The 26,934-nt window shown below is 41.9% G+C and overlaps 2 long non-coding RNA genes across 2 annotated transcripts; one reads left to right on the plus strand and one right to left on the minus strand.

The window, feature by feature from the left end:
• The first annotated feature begins 2,608 nt into the window (after window positions 1–2,608).
• Window positions 2,609–8,619, plus strand: LOC146768610 (uncharacterized). Its single transcript, XR_014950883.1, has 3 exons — window positions 2,609–5,671; window positions 5,924–5,970; window positions 6,253–8,619. It is a non-coding gene; the product is annotated as an uncharacterized LOC146768610 (long non-coding RNA).
• A 136-nt stretch (window positions 8,620–8,755) lies between these two features.
• Window positions 8,756–24,970, minus strand: LOC146768611 (uncharacterized). Its single transcript, XR_014950878.1, has 3 exons — window positions 13,703–24,970; window positions 10,690–10,780; window positions 8,756–10,085 (listed from the first exon to the last, which is right to left on the minus strand). It is a non-coding gene; the product is annotated as an uncharacterized LOC146768611 (long non-coding RNA).
• Between the last annotated feature and the right edge of the window lie 1,964 nt (window positions 24,971–26,934).

Raw genomic sequence — 26,934 nt, forward strand, 5'->3', positions numbered from 1 at the left:
AGAATGGAATGAAAACAGTCATGTGGGGGGCTGTGAAAAACAACATTGCTGTGAAGCTGGGATAATAAACAGTGACCCATGATGATCATTACTGAGCAGCTACAAAAGCACTGGGAAAAAGGGAAACATCACTCAGCTGCAATAGAGTCTTTAAGTGAGTGGTCTGGACATCCGCTCAGATGGTTGGGAAAGCAGCAGGGCTTGAGGGAGCCCAGACATTTTGCTATTAAAAACCTTGATGTCCTCTCAGCACTGATGGCAGGAACACGTCTGGAGGTGCAGAGCATCTGTTCAGCTCCCTCTCCTGAAGCTGGCTGCAGTCTCAGCACGGAGAACATTTAACTGTTTCCCCCATGCACTTCCTGCCTGATGCAGGATGCTGTCTCCCACAGCAATAAAGGAAATGATAGCCTCCCATATACATTCAAGTAATAATAAAATAAGAAGTAGGTAATAATAACCAGAGCCATATGAAATATGCACTTCATGAACCAAAATTAAACTGAGAAATGGCTAAGCAGGAAAGGTCAGGGCTCATAAACTGAACATAATCTCCTGTGCTTTACGCCTCCCTCCCCAAAAGCAAATTAAATTTTAATGATTTTTGGAAGCTCTGACTGCTAAATACCATTTCCAACCTTCTGTATGAAATGACAGCATAACCCTAAGGCCAGTGAAAGTGGCCAAGACCGTGTACTTTTACACAGAGCGTGTTGAATTATTCCCTGATGTATAGAACATACATCCTGGTGGGATGATGCAAGCAGCTAGGACTGGAATTTCTGGTCAGAGCTTGGGACATCAAGGTGATGAGAGTGGGACTTCAGTATCCACCAGGACCAGTGGGGAGGGTGTCAGGAGGTTGTCAAGCAAGGAGCCAAGCAAGGACAAGAGGAAAAGGCAGAAACTGATGCACAGGATGTTCCACCTGAATATGAGGAAGGACTTACTTGTGCAGTGACTGAGCACTGGGACAGGGTGCCCAGAGAGGTGAAGATTCTCCTTCACTGGAGATATTCCAGAACTTTCTGGACACAATCCCGTGCCATGTGCTCTGGGGTGGCCCTGCTGGAGCAGATGATCCACTGTGGTCCCTTCCAACCTGACTCACTCTGGGGTTCTGTGATCCCCACTGCTCTAATGCTGACAGTGCCATCAAAAATCCCTCCTAGAGCAGAAACAAGGGTGCTGTGTTCACTTTACATAAAATTAAACATCCACACTAACTGCAATATGTTGGGAGATAAGGCTTAAATTATTCAGGGAAGGTAATTTATTGATATAATTCAAAAACTGCAAATCTTTGCTTCAGAACACAGGTATGGGTTTTTTTTTCTTTTCTTTTTACTTATTTTTCTCACTTCTACTCTATTGATATGAGTCTTTCATATTCTGAACTCTATTCAGTATCCATAAATCAAGATGATAGAAGAAAATGAAAGCCTAACATGGTTTCTAAGATATTTCTTCAGCTTCAGATGAATTTTTTAGTCTTTGAGTGAAATTACAGGAATTAAGCTGGGAAGTAAAACAGCACAAAATTAATGTGGACCCCAGTAGGAAAATTTTAAGACCCTGGTCTAATGTGTCTGGGATAAAGAAAAGGAGCTCAATATGAAATGCAGTAGAGGCTGTATCTAAGACAAACCACAGGTAACTCCTTACACCAAATATTTCCTCCATGTTCATCTCAACTGCTAAATAAACAACTAAAATTTGCAGCAGATTTTAGAAGGGTTGTTGGTGACTTATTCAGTTACTTGAACTGGTTATTTGGTTTACATATTTGTTTAAAGCTTGTTTGTTTTCAAATAAAATGAACACAAGATGCAAGCTAATAATTGTTTTTAAATTATTGTTCAGACCAAAAATAATTAAACTGGAAGAGTAAAAGCTTTCTTAAATATATTCTGCACTGACTCAGATGTATTAAATAAATTTGCAGGAAAAAAGGATGGGTTTTTTGAGAGCTTTCTAAGCATACAAAATCATGGCATTCACAATAAAAGGCGGATCATCAAAGTACAAACAAACTTCAACTTTCATCATAAACAAATACTATTTCTACTGCCAACCTGTACATCACCATTCATTTAAAAATAATCTGCAATGATGAATCTTTCCTGTTTTACAGAAGAAAAAATAGGAATTAAATTTCGTACAGTCAGCAGAAAAGTCTGGACTAAAACTTGTTCCCAGCTCATCCTGCTCTGATTGTTGGACACACTGGGAATTAGAATTAGTGTGTTGTTTAGAAGTATGGGAAAAGTAACTGGCAGAACACAAGAAAGGCAGAGGAGCTGCATAAAATAAAAAAAAAAAGCCAGCCTTTTCTGATGTGAGACTGTGGTGATGACAATTGCAGAACAAGCCTCTCTTTACAAAAATCAGATCATCTCCAGGTCATTATCACACTTGCAAAACCTCTGAGCATCGCTGACTTTTCACAGCTTTTGTGCTCGCCCATCTGTCATTGCCTCCTTGTCTTCCTCACAGCCGGGGATGAATGGCAGGGAAAGCAGCGGGGTAATTACCGGGGCTGCTGTCTCGGGGGTGCCCCCTTTGTGCGGGGAGCTCTGATCTATTCTTTAGAGACGCGCAGAACAGTCGGGAGCGCTCCTGCGCTGCCTCAGCTCTACACTTGGGGGGCTGGAGAAGCATTAAACATAAGAAAAGTAATAAATAAATAAAAACGAAAGGATAAGGAGACTCACGCTATGCAGATAAATGCAGCTGGTTGAAGGACTGATTGCCATTTAACTTTCCAGCCCACTCACGTTGTAATAAGCTCACAATATAAGTGGTTCCACAGTAAAACTCCAGGAGCTGCTTGCTGGTGAGAGGAAAGCTGATGTCTTTAAAAATGATTTGATGGGTGCTAACATCTTTGAAACGGGTCTTAATGTCTCTACTAGCTCTAAGCAGCAGGTTTGCTGCAGAGCCCAGACAGCTTGGCTCCTGAAATAGAGAAGTGGGTCTGCACAAACCTGAACTTCTGAACTTTGGGATAAAACAGTAGGTTCAAGGGGGAATTGTTCAAGGTAGGCGGATGGGGAAGGCTGTGCCTTCCCGGCATCTCAGCCGGTGGGTACCGAGAGGGGCCGGTCAGAGCGGGCAGTGAGGCGATGTTTGGGGAAGGATTTGTCCAGGGGGAGTGCGGAGAAACGTGGGGAAGGATTTGTCCAGGGGTACGCAGAGAAACGTGGGGAAGGATTTGTCCAGGGGGTACGCAGAGAAACGTGGTTCAGGCACACAGCAGCGGGAGGCGGTGTGGTCAGGCAAGAGCAGCGAGGACCGGGAAGTTTTGCATTCCCTTCAAAACCTGCAGGCCGACAGAGGCCAGCTGCAAGTCGTTTATACCGCCACTTCCAGAGAGGGAAAGCAGGGAGGTAGGTATTGATCCTACAGCCCCAGCCATCCCCGGGACGTTTTGGTACCACGGTGGAGAGACTTGGTGATGTGTAGAGCTGGCGGTGCTGGCAGGGCGGCCCTGGGGCTGGATGGGTCTGGTGGTGTTATGAACAAAACAGCCTGGCTGGGACACTTGGCTCGAACTAAGTACTGACATTGAAATGTTAATTAGCTAATTGCTCCTGGGAATCACCTACCCCCACCCAAAGTAGGACTGGGATGCAAAATAATCCGGTGGAATCATGGAAGGGGGGGTTTGGGGATGAAAAACACCCCAAAATGATAAAGAGGGGCACAGTGGAGGGGGCTGGATGGATGTGCTGGTTGGGGAAAAGGGAACCCCATCCCTAGTCTGTGTTTAACCTGTCACCATAACCTGCAGAGGACCAGACTGGACTGGGCTGTGGGAAGCAGGCACAAGGAAAACAGACACTTTACCTGGTGTTACCAGGAGGAAAGGAGAGGGATAGCTGCTGCTGGACCTCGGCAGCAGGCTCTGCACATCCCCTCACCCTTTGGCTACCAGTGTGCCAGGAGGAAAGGAGAGAGGATGGTCTGCTGATCAGGACTGCAGATACAGACTGGACACCTCTGCACCTCCGGCTACCAGCGTGCCATGGAGACTCCAGGGACAGACTCTGCAGCCTTCTCGCCCTTCGGCTACTGGGAAAGCTACAACACCCCCCTGCTGAGCTGACTTTTTAATAAAGAGCTGAACACTAATAAAGGCATAGATCCTGTTCTTTCAGTGGGATGTGGGGGTGTCTGGGCACTGCGGCTGGACAGGGACTGGATTTTTGAGGGGTGGAGGCACAGGGACAGGGTGTACTCTATGGCACAGGGACCGCCTTTGGTGTGCCCTGTAAGAGACAAGGTGTCACCAAAGCCCGGCCTGATGCACAAAGGGATTTTGTGTGGGTCACCGGGGAGTTGAGTGATTTTACAGAGTTTGGTGGCTGTGGGAGGGTGGGAGCCCACGTGCAGGGGGTGGAGAGGTGGCTGAGTCTCCTAGGAACTGGTTAGAAAGGGATCTCAGGTATATGAAAGATGAGAAAGAAGGAAGGAGGAAAAGGTAAGGGTACAGGCAAGGATGATGGCACAGTTTTTACAACCCCCTGTTGGAAAAGCTGCAGGGAGCCCCAGGAGCAAAGGGAAGGGCGTACCCACCAGGACAGTGACTGGGAAGGAGTCAGTGTGGCATTTGTAGAAAAGAACATTGGAAATGGATTGTTAAGGGTGTCAGGATCTGCTGTTGTACCCGGGCTTACCACACTGGAGCCCTTGCTGGATCAGGAAGTGTTTCCTGGTAAGCACAGGAACTTCTCTGATGTGAATTTTATGCCAAAGAGGGAACAATTGTTCAGCTGTTCTTTTGCCAAGTGGGCAGGATGAGCAGGTGCATTTGGTTCAAGCACTGTTGGTGAATGTGTGTGGATGGGAATGAGCACTCTGGGTGTTATATCCACAGCTGTGTTTGCCCATTCCCTTCAAACGTGGTACAGGGTTGGGAGAGGCCAGGAAGAGAGAGACATGAACAGTGTTGTGTCCACTGGGTTGTTTTACACTTTTTCTCTATGGAACAATATCCATCACTTTTGGTTTTTTTAACCCAGTTTAAGGCTCTGTACTGACTGTGTGTGGCAAAACTGAAGGGCTACCATGAGCCAGGCGAGTCCTCTGGCTTGCTCAGGTCATGCTGCTGAGGAGCCAGCTCCTTGGGAAGATGGACAGAGGGACTGAGTGAGGATAGAAGCTGTGGGAGAGTCTGCTTTGCCTCCCTGCCAGCCTGGTTCTGGGACCTGGCTCTGGTTCTGGTACCTGGGCTGCTGCAGGCTGCTCCTCCGTGGGAGCTGAGGGTGCAGAGCCCCAGGGGCTGCCTGAGGTTACAGGGGTTTCTTGAGGTCATTTGGGGTTTCTTGAAGTCACTGCAGTCCCTGGGAGGCTATCTCTCTCTGTTAATGGACTATCAAGTCTGACTGCATGCCTCATAAATTCCATCATCCCATTGTGAGATACTCCACCCAGAGGGAGGAGCCAAACACCCACCTGGATATAACCGAGGGTTTTGGAACACCAGAGCTGCCTTTTTTTATAAGATTCCCAGGGGACAAGAGCTATGTAACCACCACTGGACCTTCAGAAGAAGACCAGAACCTTTCACAGGATCACTGCTTCAACAGAATCACATCTGTCACTCCAGGAAGATTGCAGCCACCATTTAACAGGACTGCTACCACCACTCTGACCCCCAGGGTGCCAGGTTGTATCCTGACTGTGTCAGTGTTTCTGCATTATTATTGCATTTATTTTAATTTCCTTATTTAATTGTAGTTCTGACTTGGAATCTCCCACTGGTTTATTTTCAGACTGGTACATATTTTGGCACCCAATTTGGGGCCAGTCCTGAGAGAAGCCAGAATTACAATTTTGTATTACAAAAGAACCTATTCACCATGATGTTCAACATGCTTGCATGGGTCTTATACCTTGCTCTCTATATTTTTCTACACAGGGGGAACTACCTGCCCACTGTAATGCTCCTGTTGAGACCAGGGAATGGTATGAAAATTGCTTTATTGGTTTATTATGTCTATTGCAAGATAACCTCTGAGGCAGTGAACATCATTCATAATATACATTCAGTTTTGTTTGTTTGTCCTAGTCTGGGCTGCCACATCTGGGTCTTCCTCAACAATAACACCCAGCCCTTGGGGGTAAGAGTAGAGAGTGATTACTTTCAGCCTTTCAGACCTGACACAGAATTTTTTTAAAATATTGAGTTCTTTCTGGATGTCAAAGATGGCATAATCTTGTTAGTTCTGTTTTGTCTTCTCTGTACAGCCTGCACCATGTTCACCATGCTTAGGAACACAACACGACCTGGTGTGGCACAACATCTTCTCAAGGAGGAGGAAAGAAGGAGAAAGTCAGCAGGCACCATGTCTGCACAGTCTGCCACAGAGGGAAAAGGATCATGCTTCCACACAGATCATACTGAACCAGGACAACCTGAGCCAACAGCAGCTGCCTCTGTTCAGAAGAAGAAATCCAAGAGCAAATCCATCCACACAGTGACTGATGAGGAGGTGGCCAGACCCTCACACCCAGCAGAAGAGCCAGAGCCAGGGGTCATCACTCTCTGTCTGTCCCTGGGTGGGCTGCCAGATTCCCCAGAGCAGGGAGTCCATCCTGGCCTGGCTGCTCTGCCTCTGGGACACCACAGCCAGTGACACCCTGTGGACAGAAGTGAGGCCAGGCAGCTGGGATCCCTGTCCTGGGATGTGCTCAGTGCCCAGGTGGACCAGGAGAACCCAGAAAACTCTCAGCCCCTGGCAGTGGCTGCTGGTGAAGGTTAGGGATGGATGCCTTTGTAAAGAAGACCTCCAGGTGCACCAAGGGAAATGGAGCACAATGGAACAAGGAGATAATTTTCCCCTAAGAGCCCTAAGGGTGTACAGTGCACTTTGCAGATGTGGTTGAGATTTGCATGCTTTGGACTAGAGAGATCCTCCTGTCACCTGGAGATGCTGCAGTGGGGTGAAGGAGAGGACAAGGTGGGAGCACTGGTCAGCAAGCTAAGAATTTACAAGGACACTGTCACTGCCCTCTTATGCACCCATGTCTTGTCCATGGAAACAAAGCTGCCTGAGCATGTCTGGAGCTTGGAAGAGAAAAATGAAGAGGGCCACCAGAAACTGAGAAAGGAGCTTCAGGAAGGGATTTACCACATCTCACCAGAACCAGCAAGTCTCTGCCTTTAGGGATGTCATCCAACCAGGGAGAGGATACACTCCACAAGGTAACCTCTGTTTTTTCTTTCAGGAACATGGGATAGAAACCCCCCCTCCTCCTTAGCAGCCTGGCTGCCTGAACAGAAAAGAGGAATGTGTACCAGAAACAGCTCGTCTAGAGTCAACAGTGCTCTGGTCTCATGGACAGAACTCTGGTTGGTATAGGAATGATAATATTTTTCTGATTCTCTTGAAGGGAACTCAGGAACACATTTACAGGAGGAGACCAACATGTACCTTGACCAGGATTAGAGGGGCCCTGCCTCTAGCCAGGTGGAGGAAAGGGACAGTAAGATCTATTGGACTGTGTGGATCTCATGGTCTGGCACAGCTTTGGTGGACACCAATGTGTCCTGATGCCACCAAGGTATGTGGGAGCAGAACCCATTTGTATTTCTGGGGTGACAGCAGGATCCCAGCAGCTGAAGTGAATTTATCTGAGAGTGGCTGGCCCAGATAAGAGAGCCTCCTGCATCCTCAGCACAGACCACCTCAGAAATGGGTATTTCAAAGACCCAGAAGGACATCATTGGGCTTTTGGGATTGCTCTGTAGAGACAGAAAAGAGACAACTGAATGCCCTGCCTGGTCTCTCAGCTGAGCCCCTGTGTTGGACTGCTGAGAGCTGAAGAACAACAGGAACCAATCACCACAGCAACAGTGCACCAGCAGCAATTCTTCATCATAATATAAATTTGATGTAGAACATCTCAACAAGGGCAAAGTGCCTTTCCCCCCCCCCACACTTAATTAAAACAATATAAAAACCTAAATAAGACTTGTTTCAACTTGTCTCTGTGACTCCCTCCATGAGATGATTTGGGACCTGGGTCTGTGGCTTGTTCACCCTAGATGGCCAGTCCTAAGTCCAGTGGGGAATGGGGACTGACCATGGGGTGCCAAGGCCTGAATGAAGTCATGCCACCACTGAGGGCTGCTGGACCAGACATTCTGGATTATTCTCAAACTATTACAGGTTACTTGAGGTCATTTGAGGCCCTGATCAGGGTTACTTGAGGTCACAGGGGTCATTTGAGATCACATTTGGGGTTACTTCAGGTCATTGGGGTCATTTGAGGTCACAATTGGCATTACATCATGTCATTGGGGTCATTTGAGGTCACAGGGGTTACTTAAGGTCATTTGAAATTTTTTTTTCCCAGGCGTTACTTTAGGTCATTTGAGACCCTTCTTGGGGTCATTTGAGGTCACATTTGGGGTTACTTCAGGTCATAGGGGTCATTTGAGGTCACATTTGGGGTTACTTTAGGTTATAGGGGTCACTTGAAGACATTATTCAGGTTACTTCAGGTCATGGGGTCATTTGAGGCCCTGATCAGGGTTACTTTAGGTCACAGGGGTTACTTTAGGTCATTTGAGAATTTTTTGGTTTTTCAAGGGGTTACTTTAGGTCATTTGAGACCCTGCTTGGGGTCATTTGAGGTCATGACTGTGGTTACTTCAGGTCATAGGGGTCATTTAAGGTCACATTTGGGGTTACTTCAGGTCATAAGGGTCATTTGAGTTCACATTTGGGGTTACTTCAGGTCATAGGGGTCATTTGAAGCCCTGATCAGGGTTACTTTAAGTTGCAGAGGTTACTTGAGGTCATTTGAGTATTTATTTTATATATATATATTTTTTTTTTAATCTCTACTTGAGTTTATTTGGGATGACTTGAACAGGAAGCCCAGTTTGCAAAGACGCTGCCTCTGGACTTTGCTGTCCATAACATCCAGCCAGGACATCTGGACACAGGTGGACATACCACACTCAGGTCAAGGTCTCTAAAATCCTGCAGATTTCGACTTCTCAGCAGGAGGAAACCTCATGTATCAGTAGCCATGGGCAAGGACCTCTGGTGATCAATGGGCTAATATGACCTGTCAGTGTCTGCTTTATTCTCTGGATTTACTTGCCACACCTCTTGCAGGGACCAGAGGTGGAAAAGTCAGGAGAGGGTGTTTCAAGTGTTGCAGGTTGTTAAAAAGGGTTCAGTTCATAACTAGGGTTTGTAAAGACAAAGTGAAAAATAAGAGGAGGGATTGAGAGGAAAGCTCATGTGTTCACAATTTGATGAATGGTGAAGGTGTGGGCGTTAACATCCTTGAAATAGGTCTTGGTGTTTCTGCTAGCTTCAAGCAGCAGGTTTGTTGCAGAGCCCAGACAGGCTTGTGCCATGGTCAAGTCTCTCTTTTTATTCCAATAAAGTTGCAGGACTTCTCTGTCTTCTTTTTGGACGGAAGCCTCTGGCATTTGTGGGTTTTCCTGACACTGGAAATGTCTATACCTGTTATTCCAAAGTTCTTGTGGAGCCAGTAGAAACATTTTACCTCTTTAGAAGTGCTCCTTTTGTTGATTTCTCTTGGAAAATTGTACCTGCTCAAATTGTAGCAGAGCCCCAGCCATTTTTCAATCCATGAAAAACATCTCTCAAGAGATGGAGCCTACTGGAGTTCAGGAAGCCACAGGCATTCCCCTCATTCACCTCCTCTCTGCTGGCACAGGAAGGAAGCTGGGATCCATCTCAGCAGCCTTACCTTGACATCCCTGCAGAACCCACAAGAATCTTTAATCACTCTGCTCCTCTGCTCTGCCACAACCACTTAATCACAGCTGCACCAGCTGTGGTTACCATTGGAACAGTAATTACAGCTGTACCCTTCCCCTCCCGGGAAGAAGGATATTGGTCCTCTCCCCTCATCACACCTTCCACAGAAATTTCGGGATGCTTTGAGACGTGGCAGTAACGTGGGGTTTGCTGCTGAAAGTCTCAAACATTTAGTTTCTGCTTGACCCACTTGCAATATCTGAGGAGCTGGTGCCTGGTGCAAAGCTGTGCCTTTGCACCACCAAGCATCCTGCAAGATAGTCTAAAAACACCCTGGAGAGAAAAAAAAAAAAATCAAAATTCCCACTTTTCCCAGGATTTTAAACTTGCTATTAATCCATGTGACTCCTTTTCAATGAGATCATTAAATCCTGAGAAACAAACCCTGCATTAATCTTGCATCTTATAATTCTGGCAATTTCAGCTTTTGCTACTGCTCTGAGTTGGACACACAGTCTGGGGCTTACTTTCTCCTTTTGACTTCACAATTCTTTCTCACATATATCCTTGTAAAGGTGCATTTATATCTATGTGGATTTGCACTGTAAGTTTTGCAGCACATTTCTGAGGTAATGTGCTCCATCCATATATTACAGATCCAGAATCACACAATCAAGGGTAAGCACTGAACTAAAAATTTATCCCAAAGGTAAGATGCTGGATTTCTTGAGGTTGAGAATTGATGAAGAATGGTCCTGTGTTCCTGATTCTTACTTATGGTTTGGGGGAAAATACAATTTATGCTGATTGATAGAAATATTCAATATTTAATTTGATTTCATTCAGAACTTGAGGATAATTTTCACTTACAAATCCAGGAGGAATATTTATCTATATGAGGATACATGAAGGATATGTAAAACTGATCATAACTTACTGGAGATAAAGAGGTTTGAGGAGCCCCTCCACAGTTAAATCCTGAATCATTGCTGGAAAGCCTGGACATGGAACTTCCCTACAAAGACAGGCTGAGAAAATTGGGAATTTTCATTAAGCAGCGCTCACCATGCTTGGTTAGGGGAGTCACTACATAGAGGAAACTATTCACAGGTGTTTTATTCATTTCAGTTTTTTACAGAACTACAATGAGATATTTTCCCTTTTATTTGTTACTTATGTGATGGATAATCTGTCTTCAGACAGCTAAATTTCAGGTCCATGTCTTATTAATAGAGATAGACCTTAAATTCAATATTCTAAACTGCTCTAAGCAGCATTTCTGTCTCCATGTTGATTACTTGAGAGCCTGATTTTTAGTCATAGACAACTAAAAGTGCATTTCAGTGCACAGTGTTAGAATTTGGGTCAAATAAATAAAAAGTATGACATGAATTTTCAGGATGGTTTATATGTACCATAAGAAATATAAATCTGTCTGTGATTTATGCCATAAATGCTTTTACAGTTAACTACCAGCAATGCAGCTAAAGCAAATGCTTGAGATTTGAGTCCGAAAGGGTTAGAAATTATTGACTTAAATTTTTCTCTACAAGTCTCCCAAACAATTATTGTGGGTCATTTTGATGTTGGCCACATAAAAGAGTGCTGGAATTCCTTAGTTCTTACACAAATGATACTGATTGCATCTACCCTGACATAATCCACAATTCCTTTATATCTTTCTTTATTGAGCTTTTCTCTCTGGTTTCTTACATTTTTTACCATTATTTCACAATCTTGGCTTTTGGTGTTTGGATGTTTTGTTGGTTTGGGGTGGGTTTTTTTTTATTATTTTGGGGGTTTTGGTGTTTTTTTTTTTGGCGGGGGGGAGTGTTGCATGGGGCAGGGGAGCTGCTGAGCATTCTCTTCAAAGAGGTTTTGCCTACAGTAAAGGCAGTTATTAACCGATTATGCATTTTAGATGTGGGAAGGGCTTGTAAAACAAAAATACACCCATCAAATATTTCCCTGAGCATGATTTGACAGAGGGGAGGTTGGGAATGGGCTGCAGTTTAACTTAAGATTTAATAATGTTCCCAGCCAAGGCCACATGAAGCAGAAAGATCCTGTGTTTGTCTCCACAGACAATCACACTGACAGTGTTTATCAATCAGAGATAAAGCAAGAAGTGCCAACAAGCCCTGTCCCCACCTTGCCTGAGACAGTCTCCTGACACTGCCCCATTCCCTATTAAATTATCCTTGTCTAGGCTGCTTCTGTCACAGATCTCTGGAGCAGCTCCCATCTCTCAGAGCAGGATTACTTATCCTGCGGCCTTTCTCTCTTTCACAGATGTCTAAAGCCATATACACCTGTCGGATTTCTATCAGCTCCTTCCTGGGGAGACCTAATCTATCTGTCTCTGGCAATCTGCACAACAGCCATGAGAAACAGGAGCCATCCTGCTAAGTGTAGCCTGTGCTGCCTATCTGGAGCCAGGACAACATTTCATTCCTGCCTAAACCAACAGGCCACTGACTATTTTTCCATATATGAAGACACAGAACATGTAGGTATTTCATATTTTATGGTTATGGCAGCACACATCTGCTCCAGCATGGGGTGGCACACAGCAGAAAAGCAGTGGGTGTCACACATGGCACTGATGTCTGCCCTGTGCCTTTAAAAACTGACCACACATCCCATTGAAAGGATCCCGTAAATGTCAGTCGAGGCCTAATTAGTGTCTGCAAAGGTACTTCCTGGCAATAATTGATTTCTTAATCCAGATCCCAATCTGCTCCACTGATATTCTTTAATGACTTTCTGAAGTCAGTGATAACAAATTGGATAAGAAAAGATGTTTTTGTCAATCTGGAGGACTCACAGGAGACACAAAGGCGGAGTTAAGGTGCTGCTGTTGCCAAGAGTGACTGAGCAAACAGTGTTTGCAATTACAATTCTCCTCCCTAACTTCGTTTCCAGCAAAGCAGCAGCACTTTAAGTTTAATTATGGCAGCCCCAGAGTAAAGCAGAGTGGGGAAAAATTGCTTTCCATCACTTATTTGTTCTTTTGTCTTTCACACTTCTCAGCAAACTCCATCATATAATTAAACTCTAAAGGCTATTTGCTGACAACCTGTGGTCAAAACGTAAGGGAAGATGATAATCATGCTCCAGTCAGGTCCCCTCCTTCCTAGTGCCAGGTTCTGCCAAAGTGCTTCCTCTGCACAAATTGCTGCACATCAAAATCAGGTCACTGGGAAGCAGGGTGTGATGTGAGTGGAGCTGGCAAGTTTTAAAAGCTTGCCATTACAATTGCTTAACGAGGAACTGCATTAATAGCCTGTTTCTCCCACACCTCCCATTCAGAGGAAAGGGTAAATTCAGACATTAGAGTGGCTGGAAAACACTGGTGTCTCATTTCAAAATTCCACTCAAATTCACCCCTAAGAGTAATAAGTTGCTGTGGCCTCTAATTTCAATAAAAGCAGTATATAGCATGGGGAGGGAGGGCTGGGCTCCCCAAGGAATGGGAAACACCAGAACATTTTCAGACATCATGGGGAAAAAATTGAATTACAAAGATTTGGGAATCTTAATGCCATAAAAACCAATCCCAAGATTGTTTTATATTGCTTTCCAGCTTATATCTGCACAATGTAATACACCAACATATAAACTGATTTTTCTTCTACTATTGAAAAAATCAAATAAATGAAACAGAGACTCTTGAAGGACATTCTACAGTGAGAAAAGCCTGCTAAATTTCAATTCTGTGAGTAAATTGAGCCAAGGGACACAGTCACATCATTTTAACAGTCTTCTGGCTCTACCTGGCTGCCTCTCTGTGCCTTATCAGTCTAGAAAACAAGAACATTCTGTGTCTCGAATGATAGGAGAAACAATTAAACACAGAATAGGACCCAGGATGAGTTAGAGGAACCTTGGTCAGCTTTGAATGCAGACAAACCCATGGTCAGCAACTCCCCCTGCCCACTTGCACTTACTGGTGTATGAAGAAATAGGTAGGAGAAACAAAGGCTCCAAGCTGGAAAAGGTCTGGCTGCTGTTTGGATCTGGTGCAACCCTGTGGAGAAAAAAAGGCTTTTTCTCCTCATCTCCCTTTAAATGTAACACCTGCTGAAGTTTCTGGCAGGGGTAGGGTGCTGGGGCCAGGTGCAACAAAACTGGGAGAGCCTGGTGAGGACTGGTCTGTGGCAGGGAGGTTAAAGTCAGAGGTGACAAAACAAGGTGGCTTTTGAAGAGACACACAGGATTAGTGCAAGTGTTTGTACAGCTTAGAAAGATGCTGAAAGCTGCTGAGGCAAAAAGGGAACATGGAGGGAAGAAATGCCCCAGGAATTTGGGAATATTTGCTCCCCAGCTGGCTCTGCCTCAGCCCCACATCTCTGAGCTCCTGCCCCATGAAGAAGGTTTCCATGTTCCAGTTCCATACTTTTGCGTGCTCTAAATATGACTTTAAAGCTAGAAAGTGGCTGATCACTCTTGATGAGCTCACTTTGAAGAAAAGACTCCCAACCAGGACTTCAGGGAATCATAAACACTTCTCAAAATTCCCTGGGTGTTTGCATCAGCAGTCCCTGTGAGCAGTGGCAGTTGGGGATGCCATCCCTGCAGCCCATCCATCCCTTGTCTCAGTCTGGAAGGGGCTGAAACATGTAGATGATGGTGATGACTGATGGATGTAACTCTTCTGTCCCTCCCAGTCCTGCATTTGATGCTTTTTCTCCACTCAGGCAGGAATAACTGGAGGATTAAGGTGTATCCCTGTATCATACAGGCTGATGTAGAGATTCCAGTGCAGGTGCTGCAAACATCACCACTCTGGTCCTGTGGGCAGTCAGACTTTGCTCCTCTAGCTGCTTAAAATGCCTCTTCACCTGATTTTCCACCATTTATGAACCCTCCCTCTATTTCCAGCATCTGGGTTTCAAATTCACACATCATTGTGTTGTCTGTAGTTTTCTTTAGGCTTTGACATGTTAGTTATCTAATGTCAATTAAACTGCTGGGAATGTCAGCATTTTAATTTTCTGGGAAGCTGCTTGCTTCTCAACACATTCTAATCTTGAATTTCAGCTTTTTTTTTGTTTTGTTTATTTTTTCCAGGCCTAGACCATTCCTTAGTACACAGGGACAAAAGCTCCAAATTATCCTGTGGTTTGGTGATTCTGAGCAAAATGTGCCCTGGGGCTTAGCCTGAGAACATCAACTCATTTTCTTTAGTGACCCGAGACAGATAACCAGAGGCTGGGTTTCCAAAGGTGAAAGGCTGCTGTCACTAAGCCACTGCAGCAACTTAATTGAATGTTTTCTCCCAGCACCAGCAGCAAAGGCTGATTTTACTATTTGTTCAGTGTTGGGTTTAGGATGGAGTATTTGCCTGACTTGTCTCTGAACAAAAACTGTAAAAGAAAAAAAAATTTGTTTGCATTTACTTATTGAGTGCCATCCTGTCATATCCAAGGGTCATTTGCACAGTCTTCCAGTCACTCTGGGTCAAAACTCATTTCTGCTTTGTTATATCACACCCAGGATGTTTTTGTTGCGTGTTATTACCTGACCCACATCCACAGATCATCAAAAATTTGAATTAAACAGCACAAAATACATACTGCCTTTTATTTATTTTCTTTTATTCCCCACAGAGCTCTTACATATTTTGGGGGTTGTTTCCTATTTTTTTCTCAATCAAAGGCAAACATAAAGCTTTAATTCATAATATTTAGTTTCCGTTAGGTTTGGAATGGAATTCTGCATTTATCTGGGGTGGGGGGAACCTGGAGAAGGAGTCACCAGGACGTTCATTAATTCCCAAGGGGGCTATGCAGATCAGTTCAGAGCCTGAACCTGAGCCTGGCTTTTCTTCCCCACCCCTTTGCATGCACACCCTCCTAATGGAGATGGAGGAGAGATAATCAGAGAGGGAGCAGGCAGCTCTTCACCATTTGTGAGACTAATGAGCCCCTTCATTTAGTCTCATTATAAATATGCCACCTCTGGCACCGGGCTTTGGTTCTGTTTCTAGCTACATCAACATCAATTTCGAGGCACACTGATGCATCACTAACACACACGACAGCCAAACCTCTCTCCTTTCCAGCATTTTTTTGTCTGAGACCTTCCCTTCCTCACTGCTCCCCCTCAGAGAGGCAGAGAAGACCAGATTGAAAAGTAATGAGACTATTAATTAGAGCTTCTCTAAAGGAAACCTATCCTGACTGGGTGTTGTCTCTGTCTCAGTCTTTGTTCCAGCCATGTTCTGTGAGATTAATACTTGTTTGCACAGATTAATACAATAAATTAATATATCCAGCCGGGGGTGGGGGTGGAAAGTCAGCCTGAATAAAAACCCTGATTATTCCTGAGGTGGACAGTTGGGTTTCATTCTCTGGAGACACAACTATTTTGTCTTCTTTGCACCTCTTTTCTTCTTTAAAAACCATGTTTTAGAGCAGTTGCTGAGTGCAGCAAAGGAGAGACACAGAAATGTTTCATAGGCTGCTCATCAATTTTGGCTGTTCACACGCTATCCAGGCCATGGGGGTGGGAATCTGTTTCCTCAGCAATTTAGAGGTCTGGCTGAAATGAGTTTGTGGTCTCCTGTCCAAAAAAATGCAACCCTCTGTGGAGATTTTATAGTTGAGCCACACACATTGAGGGCTGAGCAGATAATGGCTGATTTTAAGTCAAATAAATCCTTTATTGAGAAATGTAAATGCAGCCACAGTACAAATGAACAATGCAACACTAGGTTGTGTTCTACTGTCATGGATCAAAGTACAAAATACAAAGGACACCAAGTTGTTGATTTGATCATTACTGTTTATATTGTGTCTTTTTAATCTAAAAAAAACCCTAAGTCAAAGCTGATTTTACTCTTACTGTCTGCCAAATATCTTAAGGAGACACCTTTCTGTGATATTAGTGACACAATGCTTTTAACTAGCTGATCCTTTGAGAAATAAGATTTTTAACCTCTGAAGTAACATTATATTATTTTAGTTTCCCTGTTAGCAACCTCTAAAGTGAACAGGATGTAGCTGAAATTTAGAAAGACAATTCCTTTAAAGCTTTTAAAAAATCCAAACCTGGAAACCAACACCATGAAATTTCTCCAAAATGTTAAAAGATCAATTATTCTTCTGATCAATCAATAATTTTCCAAGCAATTTTATACGTACACCTTTTTTTCCTTGAAGTATGAAGCACATACCGAAAGTTCATTTTTTAATAAAACCAAGTATCTTCAAATAGGAATAAATAAAATTGCTGAAATAAATGCCATTAAAATTGTATTGTTATTAAAAGCAGTAGCTAAATATTCCCAAAAAAAGAAATTTCAACATTAAAGAGAAGAAAATAATGGTCAATAAAATGAATAAATTCAGTAGGTCAAGATGAATCCCTGCATTCAAAAATTTGGTACATTCACTTCAGCAAAAAGTTTCAGTTATTTTAATGGAGTCCCACTATTAAGTTTGTGAAGTGTCCCTTGCTTGTAAAAAATGACAAATGGTAAGTGCCAGATCTTCACTGGCAGAAAGGATTCTTCCTTTCATCTTCTAAATACAGCTGCTCTGGCTGGATCTGAAAGCCTGGCCTGGATGCAGCAGTCCCAGCCAAGCATTGCCTCAATATCCAAAATATCTGTCCTGAAGGAATCTCACAGAAAACACTGGCAAATACATTTAATTGGTAACCTTCTAGTTTAGGCACAATATGGATTTAGACCAGGATATGGATTTTAAAAAGAAGTATTCTTTGTGATAATGAAGTAAAGAGCTGTGCTTTCCTCTTCTCCTGGACTTCTCCAACACTCTGCTGAGCACAACTTGCTGCTGTCTCACAGAATGGAGAAAAATGTTTCTTCCGTAAAAGATGCAGCTTTCCACACTTCACTACAGCTCTGGAAGAAGAAAATATCTATTTTATTTCCTTGAGCCACCTAGCTGTGGTATCCTCTTGGAAAATATCAATACACCCAACAAATATAAGCACAAATACAGACTGAGTCCTTGGGTGAATGTTGGATTATGTATTTTTCTGACCTAGATCTCTAGGCAACTGAGAGGTGTTCTAAAATGTTTTATTCCATTTTCAGTCTCATGTGAAGGGAGAGACAATATAGATGTTATAATTCACGCCATCACAATGAGAAGTGAGCTATTTCTTAAGTACAATACACTGTAAGCATTTCTTGGCCTATCAGCTTTTGCCACACCATGCTGAAAATGCCAATTATCTAAAATTACCCCTTGTGGGTCCTACTCCAATGGATCTTTTATAGCTCAATTTCTCCAAAGTATCTAGTCTTATTTGTAAGGCCATCCTTTGAAACTTGTTTCTAGCTCCATTTCTCTCTGCACAGTGTCTGTCCTATTCTATGGCATTTCTAAGTCAGCATTTCTTATCTCATGGTTTACATACAGATGCACACACTGTGTGAGCCCTCTGTCAGGCTTTGAAAATTCCCTACAAATTCATTTCCCACAGGTGAGGAGGAGCTGAATGCAGCCAGAAGAGAAGTTTTGTGAAGTTCACAGCACTGTTGGTCAGCTCAGCTGTTGGACTTTTCCAGGTCAAAGCTTTCAAAAGAAACACCTCATGGTGGTGCTTTCTAGCACAACTCAAATAACCAGGGTGGTGATCTCACCTTGGTAATTTGTGGTTCTGTTACCTCCTGGCTGAACTGGCTTGATGTAACATGTGTTTGAGAAGTGTTTTCTGCATTTTACTGCATCCCACTCTGCGCTAGCAAACACCAAAGCATACAGCTTGTTTTCCTAAAAAACAATTTAAGGGTACTCTGTAGGACCTACTTCAGGGCCTTACCACTTTCATTTGCTTTGTTTTGAAAATTCATTTATTTTTCTTGACATCAATATCAAACTCTCAAAATACTTACCCATAAAAATCTAACAAGAATGTCAAAGAAAGAGGCTGTTTTGTTATTCCTGGTAGCCCCAATCTGTCCTGCTGGTTGGAATGACAAGTAATCTTTTCAAGTCAAGACATTCTGCCTCCTTATTCTTCAGCAAAGCAGAGAAAAATCCCACTGTAGAAGTTACAGGTTAAAAATTTTAATATTTTCCCAAAGAAAATTTTTATCATTCCAGCAACTCTTCACAAGTTTTATAAGCAGCTTTCTATGCAGCACAAATGTGTGAATCTTCTGCCCTGAGACCTCCACTACTTCCACCCAAATTTGTCTTGCACCTGCCTTCCCATCTTAATTGATGGAAAATCTCACATCCTGTACCCAGAAAATATGAGATAATTGCTGAGATAATTGTTATATTGAGATAATTGATATTGAGATAATTAGTTTTATTTAACCACAAAAATCTTTACAATTTGACCTTATTCCTTTCTTTCTGTTCTTAGATTTCTTGCACCTATTAGTAAAAAAGAACCCTTGGCAACAAGAAATTTCATTGTCCTTAACAAGTATCACAAGTGCCACAGAGAATAGGGAACAAAGCTTTGTCATAATGAACACAAAAAACTGAAAAATTCTTACCACTCACTTTTTTGGGGTTTTTTTGGGGTTTTTTTGGGGTTTTTTTGGGTGCTTTTTTGGGTGTTTTTTTTTTTTGTTTTTTCTTTTTTTTTTTTTTATGCCCTTTATCACCAAATGCAGATCTTCAAATCAGTTTGTCAGACATGTAGTGGAGATTGGAATGGAGCCATGTAGAAAATCTTTGAATCAGAAAGAATAATACAAAGAAATCTTAAAGTGGTCCAGCTCAGAGCTCTGCAGATAAAATAGTGAAAGAGGGGGGATATTAGGTGATCTGGATGAAAATAAAAGGTTTTTTTTTTTTTCTATTTTTCTAAAATCCTCCAATTCAATTTATTTCAGCAGAAAAAAATCCAGTCTTGTTTCTGTTCTTGGCTACTAAGCCATAGATGTTTAGTTGTAAAACACTTTATAACATCTATTTCACTTGACAGAAGCCATAAAACTTTCCTAACTTCCTTAACAAACTTAAAAACTACAATAAAATCTCCAAAATTAGAATTATTGCCAAGAAACCAAAAAGCCACTTTCCTGACATAGCAGAAAAAAAATTAAATAAAAGCGCCAGCTAAATCTAAGCAGGCTACTGTGTTCATACCACAGAAAGAAGCCAAAAATGAACAAAATCTAAATGCTACCAGTCTGATGGAATAACTCTTCTCCAGCCCCAAATTTGAGAGTTACATGGTGTGAAATGGGTAAAAAATAACAGAAATGTTAGGGGTTTGTGAATACTGGAAAGCTCCATCCTTTTATCATCTCTCTGCAACCTTTTCTAGGGGATAAGAGTAGAATAGGGATAGAAATGTTCTGAGGATGTGAGGGAGGGAGAAGCAATGAGGGAGGAAACTGATGGAAACATTGGAAGATGGGACATTACCAAACAAAAGCATGTTAAACAGTTTCAAATCCTTTCAACAACAGAATTTCTTCTCCCAGTCTCAAGAACTCCAGCTCACAATGGCTCATATTCTTCTAAACAGAAACTTCTTTCTTCTAATTATTAGCAACCTTCTAATTTTGAGTCTAAATTTATTCATTACTCTATGATAAACAGTTATTATTTAACAGTCTCCTCCTCCTTAGTGATAATTGTCCCTCAGCCCTAGATGCATTTACCAGCATCTGTTCACTCAGCTTTCCTCTGGCTATTTTCATAACCAAGCCCTCTTTTCATAAGAGAGAGAATCAATTCTTTTCATCATCCCAGGAAATTTTCTTCTGTATCTGTTTTCCTTTCATTTTTTGTTCTTGAAAACCATGACCAGAACTATCTGTATTCTGATTTCTTTCTGTATTTTCCTATATATTCTACAATTGCATTTATATTTCCTGAAGCACGTGATTTCTCCTTAGAATTTTGCAGCTCCATTCTGCAACTCCAAATGATTGGATCAGCCAACACACTTTTGGTCTCTTTCCTTTCCTGTCACCTCCAGCTGACAAATTCTAATTAAATCTTGATTTAAATCCAAACAGAGACTTTTTACTATGCTTTTTAATCTTAGTATGACCTGGTTTTCCTACTGTTACAACTTTAAGTAATACATTTATGCTGTCCACAGTCAAAGATGTTTCTGCTCTAAGTGCTGACCTGTCAGAAAGGCCAAACCCACTAAATATATTGTATCTTTCTAAACAAACTCCTTAAACAGTTTTTAAATCTGAAATATTGATTTATTAGAGCAAGAAAATACCAATAATGTATGTATGTGTATACATGAGTACCTATCTCCAAAATATCCTCATTAAGCACTGAATGAGGGGATTTGGATTTTTTAACCAAAAGGGTCCTGAGTGGAATAATTAACTGACTTAAAACTAAGTTGCTGACAATTATTTCAATTATCAGCCTCATTAACAGGGTGAGGTTATGACTCCAGGTTGGAGCAGCCAACAAAGAGTGTTGCTAGGCTGAAAAAATGTTTGCACACACTTCAGGTGTCTGTATTTGTAAAATAAGGTTCAGGAGGGCAGAAAGTCCAGCAAAAATGTGTCCCACAGCTCAGTAATAAAACTAAAGAATGCATTTTGTTCGTGAAGATAACCTTATTTGCTATGCAGATGAGTTTTTTAGCCCATTTTTAGAACTCTCTGAAGTCTGATTACTGTGTTCTAACTTTTATCTGAAATTGCTTTGGACTTCTGAATTTCCCCCAGATTTTCTTGTAATTGCCTGGGTCTCTGCTATTCAACAGCTTGGAAATTCCATTTTCAAAAATGAGATGGCAAAGCGTCTTCATGCGGAAGGAGAGGCAGACTCTCAGCGCCATAAAGGGAGGTTCAGTTTCTATAAATACTGGCCTATTTCCCATTCAGCTGAACATGCCTGCAGCGTGGGATGCATCTCTCCACAGCACATCACTCAGGCAGTGTCACAGGGGTTTCAGATTTCCTATTGGAAATTGCCAATCAACAGATTTTTACACCCAGTTCATTTTTACTCAGTGGCACATCATTCTGGAATGACAAATTAAAGGGAGGTGTTTAGGACTATGTCATAAATTCTGGCAAAAACTTCAACAGCTCTGGGTGGGCTGAGCCTAAGTTTCAATGGATACCAAATAATTTTCTATTTAACCCCCTTATAATAAGATAGATATTTCTAGAGAGATCTCCATGGCGCAGCACTGGAACTAGAAGTGGTCCAGCCCCACACATGAAAAATTTCCCAAGAGCACTTAGGAGGTTTGAACTTTTCAAGGGTATGATTGAAGCTGAGAAGAGTGAATGGAAAGGCTCATATTGACATCAATGGGCTCTGGAACAGGCTTGATGTGTTGACAGCTAGAGAGATGCTCTGAAACCATCTGAAAATAAATTCAGAGTCTGATAGGCCACTGTGGCAAAGAGATACCATTGCTTCATTCTCTGCCATGTCAGGAAATTATCTCTGAGCTGTCAGAGCGGGTTTCTCATTTTAGTGTTTGTGTTTCTAGCCCATCTCTCACCAAATGGCTTTCCTTTTGTGTGTATGACAATTGATTAGTAACAAAAAGCAACAGGGTCATAAAAGTAGCACACTTTGCATCTATAATATGAAATATTCTTGCACACAGCCAAGTATTTCAAATAATATTCACCACACACCAGAAAAAGCTGAGACAAATCAGTCTCTGCTAACATGGGGCCCATGTACTTCAGCATTCCCTTACATAACATTAGTGAGAAAATTTTAACTTTCCCCTAAGCTCTAATCCACCTTAAAAGCAGCAGTCTCATTCCAATCGATTTGGTGAGATGAATGTTATTTACACTTCAGTTTGCACCTTTTCCTAAGATTTCATAAAAGAATAAATCCACACTTCCAGGCACGGCTGTGCATGAGGAAGTCTGGGGCTGTTAAGAAGAAGTGTTAGACACGTATGGGAATGTATTAGTAAGGGTCACACCTCCATCTTAAGATTTTTAAGTGACAGCAAGAGCATAAAAGACAGCAGGATGGCAAAGATAGATTGATTGCATGTGGGTTTTTTGTCTTTATAGCCAGGTTTTTTAAATTGTTAAGCAACGCTCTCCAACAGCCTAGACAGACCAGGCTGTCTAGGTGCACCTTCATAAACAAGACAAATGAAGCTTTGATGAAATAAATCCTTTCAATTTTATATATCATTTCCATGTTATGTATGCTGAGGCCAGCAAACACCTCATAAGAAATGTGTTGAAAAAGCAGAGGTTAGTTAAAGCAAAATTGTGGTTTTCATGGTAAAAAGTCCTTAGAGCAGCGAGGTGAAATTGAGAGGACTCTTCCCAAAGGTTAGAATTAGGGTTGGAAAAAAATCTGAGAAATTTACACTAAAGTAGAACAGTGTTTGTATCACTCTTTAATGCTAACACTTTTCTTCCCTTTTTTTGCCCGGCTTTTACCTCACCCTAGTGTCAGTATTTTCCCCAGCCATCAGAAAAGTAACACTGGAAATGTCATTACTGTGATCTCTCCAAATTGATTCGCTCATGGATCCTGCAAGCGAAACCAAAGGGATGAATCTGGGCTTCAGTTCCATCTGCTGCAACACTTAAATCACATCATGGCCTTTTACATGGCTTGTTCATCCAGAGAGCTGCTCTGGAGGAGAAATCTGTTCAAACTGTCCCCATGGTCAGTGCTCTTGGGCTTGTTGGAGATCCCACTGTCACCTCTGCTTGGCACTATCAGGAGGTTCCTTCAGGAGAGCTCCAGTTAATCTTGGCTTTGTCTTTGTGACAGCAAAACTGGGTAAATTGTCAGCACTTAACAAAGCACCTGACTTCACTGGCAACCAAAGCATTATTTTTTCTTACAGGTTTTTGGGGACTGCACACAGCTGTGTTCTCCTGAGCAAAACAGTCTGAAAATGCTGTAAAGACAAGTCCTCTTCTCACTACATACCAGTGCAGTCTGTGCTTGAAATCAGCCTTCTTAAAAATCAGCAAGAGCAAAAATACAGTGGTGGCCTGGTCCTTGTTTGGGATCACTGGGTTGTGTTTAGGGAAAGCTCAGGCTTTGCCACTCTGAGAAGCTCTGTCCTAATCCAGGCTGGAATGAAGGACAATATTTGTCCTTCTTTGGTCTGAGTTACCAAAGAATTCAAAAGTATTTTTGAAAACTTTAAAGCCTTGAAACTATCTTCCCTAGTCAAACAGCCCCCTTACAACCTTTCTAGAATTTTCCCACCAATTCCTCTTTATTTTCATTAAGACAAAATCAGCTTGGGTTTTAAAGGTTTACACCAAAGGTCAGAAGAAAGCCCAGTTCTGGATGATGGCTGATCTAACAACCTTTCCTGGATGCTCACTTTTCTGCACCTAGACCTGTGAGCTCAAGAGGTCTCACTCACAGTGTTCTGGGAGATTTTATATATGAAGACTTTCATTTGTTTTGCTTTGGGGTATGAGTTTGAAAATAATGTATTCAACAGCACAGAAATACTTTATAGATTCTTTTTTTTATTATTAATTCTTTAAAAAACATTCTGGAAGCATGCAAATAGAAGGGATTTCTGATGTTTTTCATTTCAAGGAGGCACTATTAAAATGGACATCATTGAAATGAAACTCTTTATTTGTATACAGCATCTAAAATTATTTTTTTGTACAGAGTGAATTAGAGGTTTCTTTTGATGGCTAAAGGTATGACAAGTGTTGATGTGAGCTGATAGCAATCATTCTGCAGTGGATGTAGGAGAAGCAAACAGCTTGGAAGGGGTGAAGCAAGGTCTCCCTGAGGGTTTTCTCTTGTGTGACACCAATTTCCCCACCTTCCCTGCTACAAGTACTTCTGGCTTGCTTTTGTACCAGACTGTCCAGTAGCTCCTTTCTGTCTGTTCACACAGAATCACAAATCAAGCAAGAGCTGTCCTATGGAAGCCAGAGCTAACAAGAGGGGACTATTTTTAGCATCAATGTGAGTTTAACAAATGGATCATAGCTAAGGCAGCATGACAGCCCTGCTGCCTAATTAATAGAGACACCAAAGGTGATTTTGCAACAGAGCCAGAATCCCCACTATGCTGGGCCTTCAGAGTCTGCAGCTCTCTTGTGTTAAGCAGCCCAAATATACCCCAAATCTGGCCCATAAATGCTCTAACTTACCGTGCTCAGAGACAGATAATAAAAGGTTTTCTTGTTTTGTTTTGGCTTCACTCTTTGTTTATCCTAGCATATAATCAGAACTCATTGTTTTCACACTTTCCCTCTTTTTACTCATAAAAAATGACTAATATCTCTTGAGGTGGACCTGGTGGGCTGGACTGAAGCCCTCCAGGAAAAGAAGAGGACTGAAACTCCTTCTCTGTAGGGAGACAGGTGACAACATTGGCACAAAAGTGGAACAGGAACCAAAATCAGTCAGAACTTGAGATTTTTCTCCTATCACACCATGTGATTATGGCTAAACCCTGTCCACTCTTGTGCTCTAAGGATTTTATGGGTGTTCAGAATTTTGAGTACTTAGTATGGAGAATTGAAAATATACCAGGCTCTTTGTTAATTTCTCCCAAACTCCCCACAGATACTTTTAAGAATATTTAATGCAATTGCCTGAAATATCATTTTATAGCAAACAATTTTACCAACACAGAATTTTTTCCCACAAATGAACTTTCAGTGCCTGCAAGACAGTCTCTCCATTCTTTCCTATCCTTTCAATTCCTATTAAATTTGGCTGAACCCACATGAGTTTAAAAAGACATTTTTCTCAGTAGGCCATCCTGTTTCAGGAAGTCCTTAGCTCACCATGGCTAAGCTTGTCTTTGGAAATTATTATCTCAGAAGCTGCTCTCCAGGGAAATTATTGCAATCCAATCACCACAAATGTAAATTAAATCAGCATCCCATACAGCCACAGTGGTTTGTGTTCCTCCCCACTCCTTTCTCCCTTTGAGAAATCTAATTCTGAAACCACTGGAATAAATTCTGCTGCCCCTCTCCCAAAAGGAAATAGCTGCAATGATCTGAGAGGAGATACAGTCTGCAGGAAATCACAGTACAACTTGCTTGTGATGCTTATTTTGGTTCATGACTTCAGCTGCTTTCCTGCTGCTCAGTGCCTCTCCTCCTCTGCATTTGTCCCATATTCTCTGTGGCAGAGGTAAAAATTCCAATCTCCCCTTTTATGGCTTACCCTGTTTCCAACATCCCACTCTTGAAGTTGTGCAGGTCTGTGAACGCTCCCTGAGATGTAGAACTAGGCAGCAAAACATTCTGAGAAGTTTAGGATGTGCCTCGCCTCACGACTCTCTGAAGGTTTTTCAGCTTGGAGAAATGTAATACTATTTAGGAAAAGCATCAGGTTTCATTTAATAGCAACCAACAAACCAAAATAAGGAAAAGGGTAAGTGAGAAGAAGCTGAAAGAGTGATGAGGAAAGTTGAAAGCCTTTGGAACTGAAAATATCAAGAACAAAAGTGGGTTACCTAAAATTGTCACTTTGGACTCAATCCTTACTCAAGTACAAATTCAGTTCCACGTGTCAGAAACATGCTCACGGGTCTGATAATTCAGAGGCAGAGCAAATAAAGCAGTGAAATGCCTTCAGCTGTGTGTCCCCAGTCACCAATTGTTCTGCATCATGTGTCTGAAGGAAGCCAGTGCTAGAACAAATCACCCTGAGTGCCTTTTAAGGTTGTTTAACAATTATTGGTTAGCATGTAGAACAATGAACTTCTCTCTTTAAAATAGAAGGTCAGCTGATGTCCACACAACCTGCAATGATGAAAACTTGGCTTATTAAGAAATGTCACATTTAACATTTAAAAGCTATTCCGTATCAATTTTCATGGGAAAAAAAATTGTTCTGCTTGGGGTAAAAAATGTCATCCCTCAAAAAATGAACAATATTCAAAGAGTTGCTACAAATCTTGAGAGAATCTTTCTTCATCAGTTACATCTCCTTATTTTGGTTTGAATATGAAGGGTTTAAAATTCCAGTTACCAAACACAGCACCATCTTACTCTTATGCCATTTATAAACCTATGTTTTATTCACATGGTGTCAGAGTGCATCATAACTATTATTATTAACAATATTAATAACAGCTAATCTTCAACATTTAAGCAATGGTGATATAAAGAACAGATAAAAATTAATGTATTCACCCTGTAAATCTAAAAAGATATATTAAAATTTTGGATTGTTTTTGTCAAATTCATATATACACACACACATTCATTTACTTCTGCTCAGCAAAACTACAATTTTCCTTCTAAATGCATATT

This window comes from Lonchura striata, chromosome 1, assembly GCF_050655825.1.
Source record: "Lonchura striata isolate lonStrDom1 chromosome 1, ASM5065582v1, whole genome shotgun sequence".
Lineage (NCBI taxonomy): Eukaryota > Metazoa > Chordata > Aves > Passeriformes > Estrildidae > Lonchura > Lonchura striata.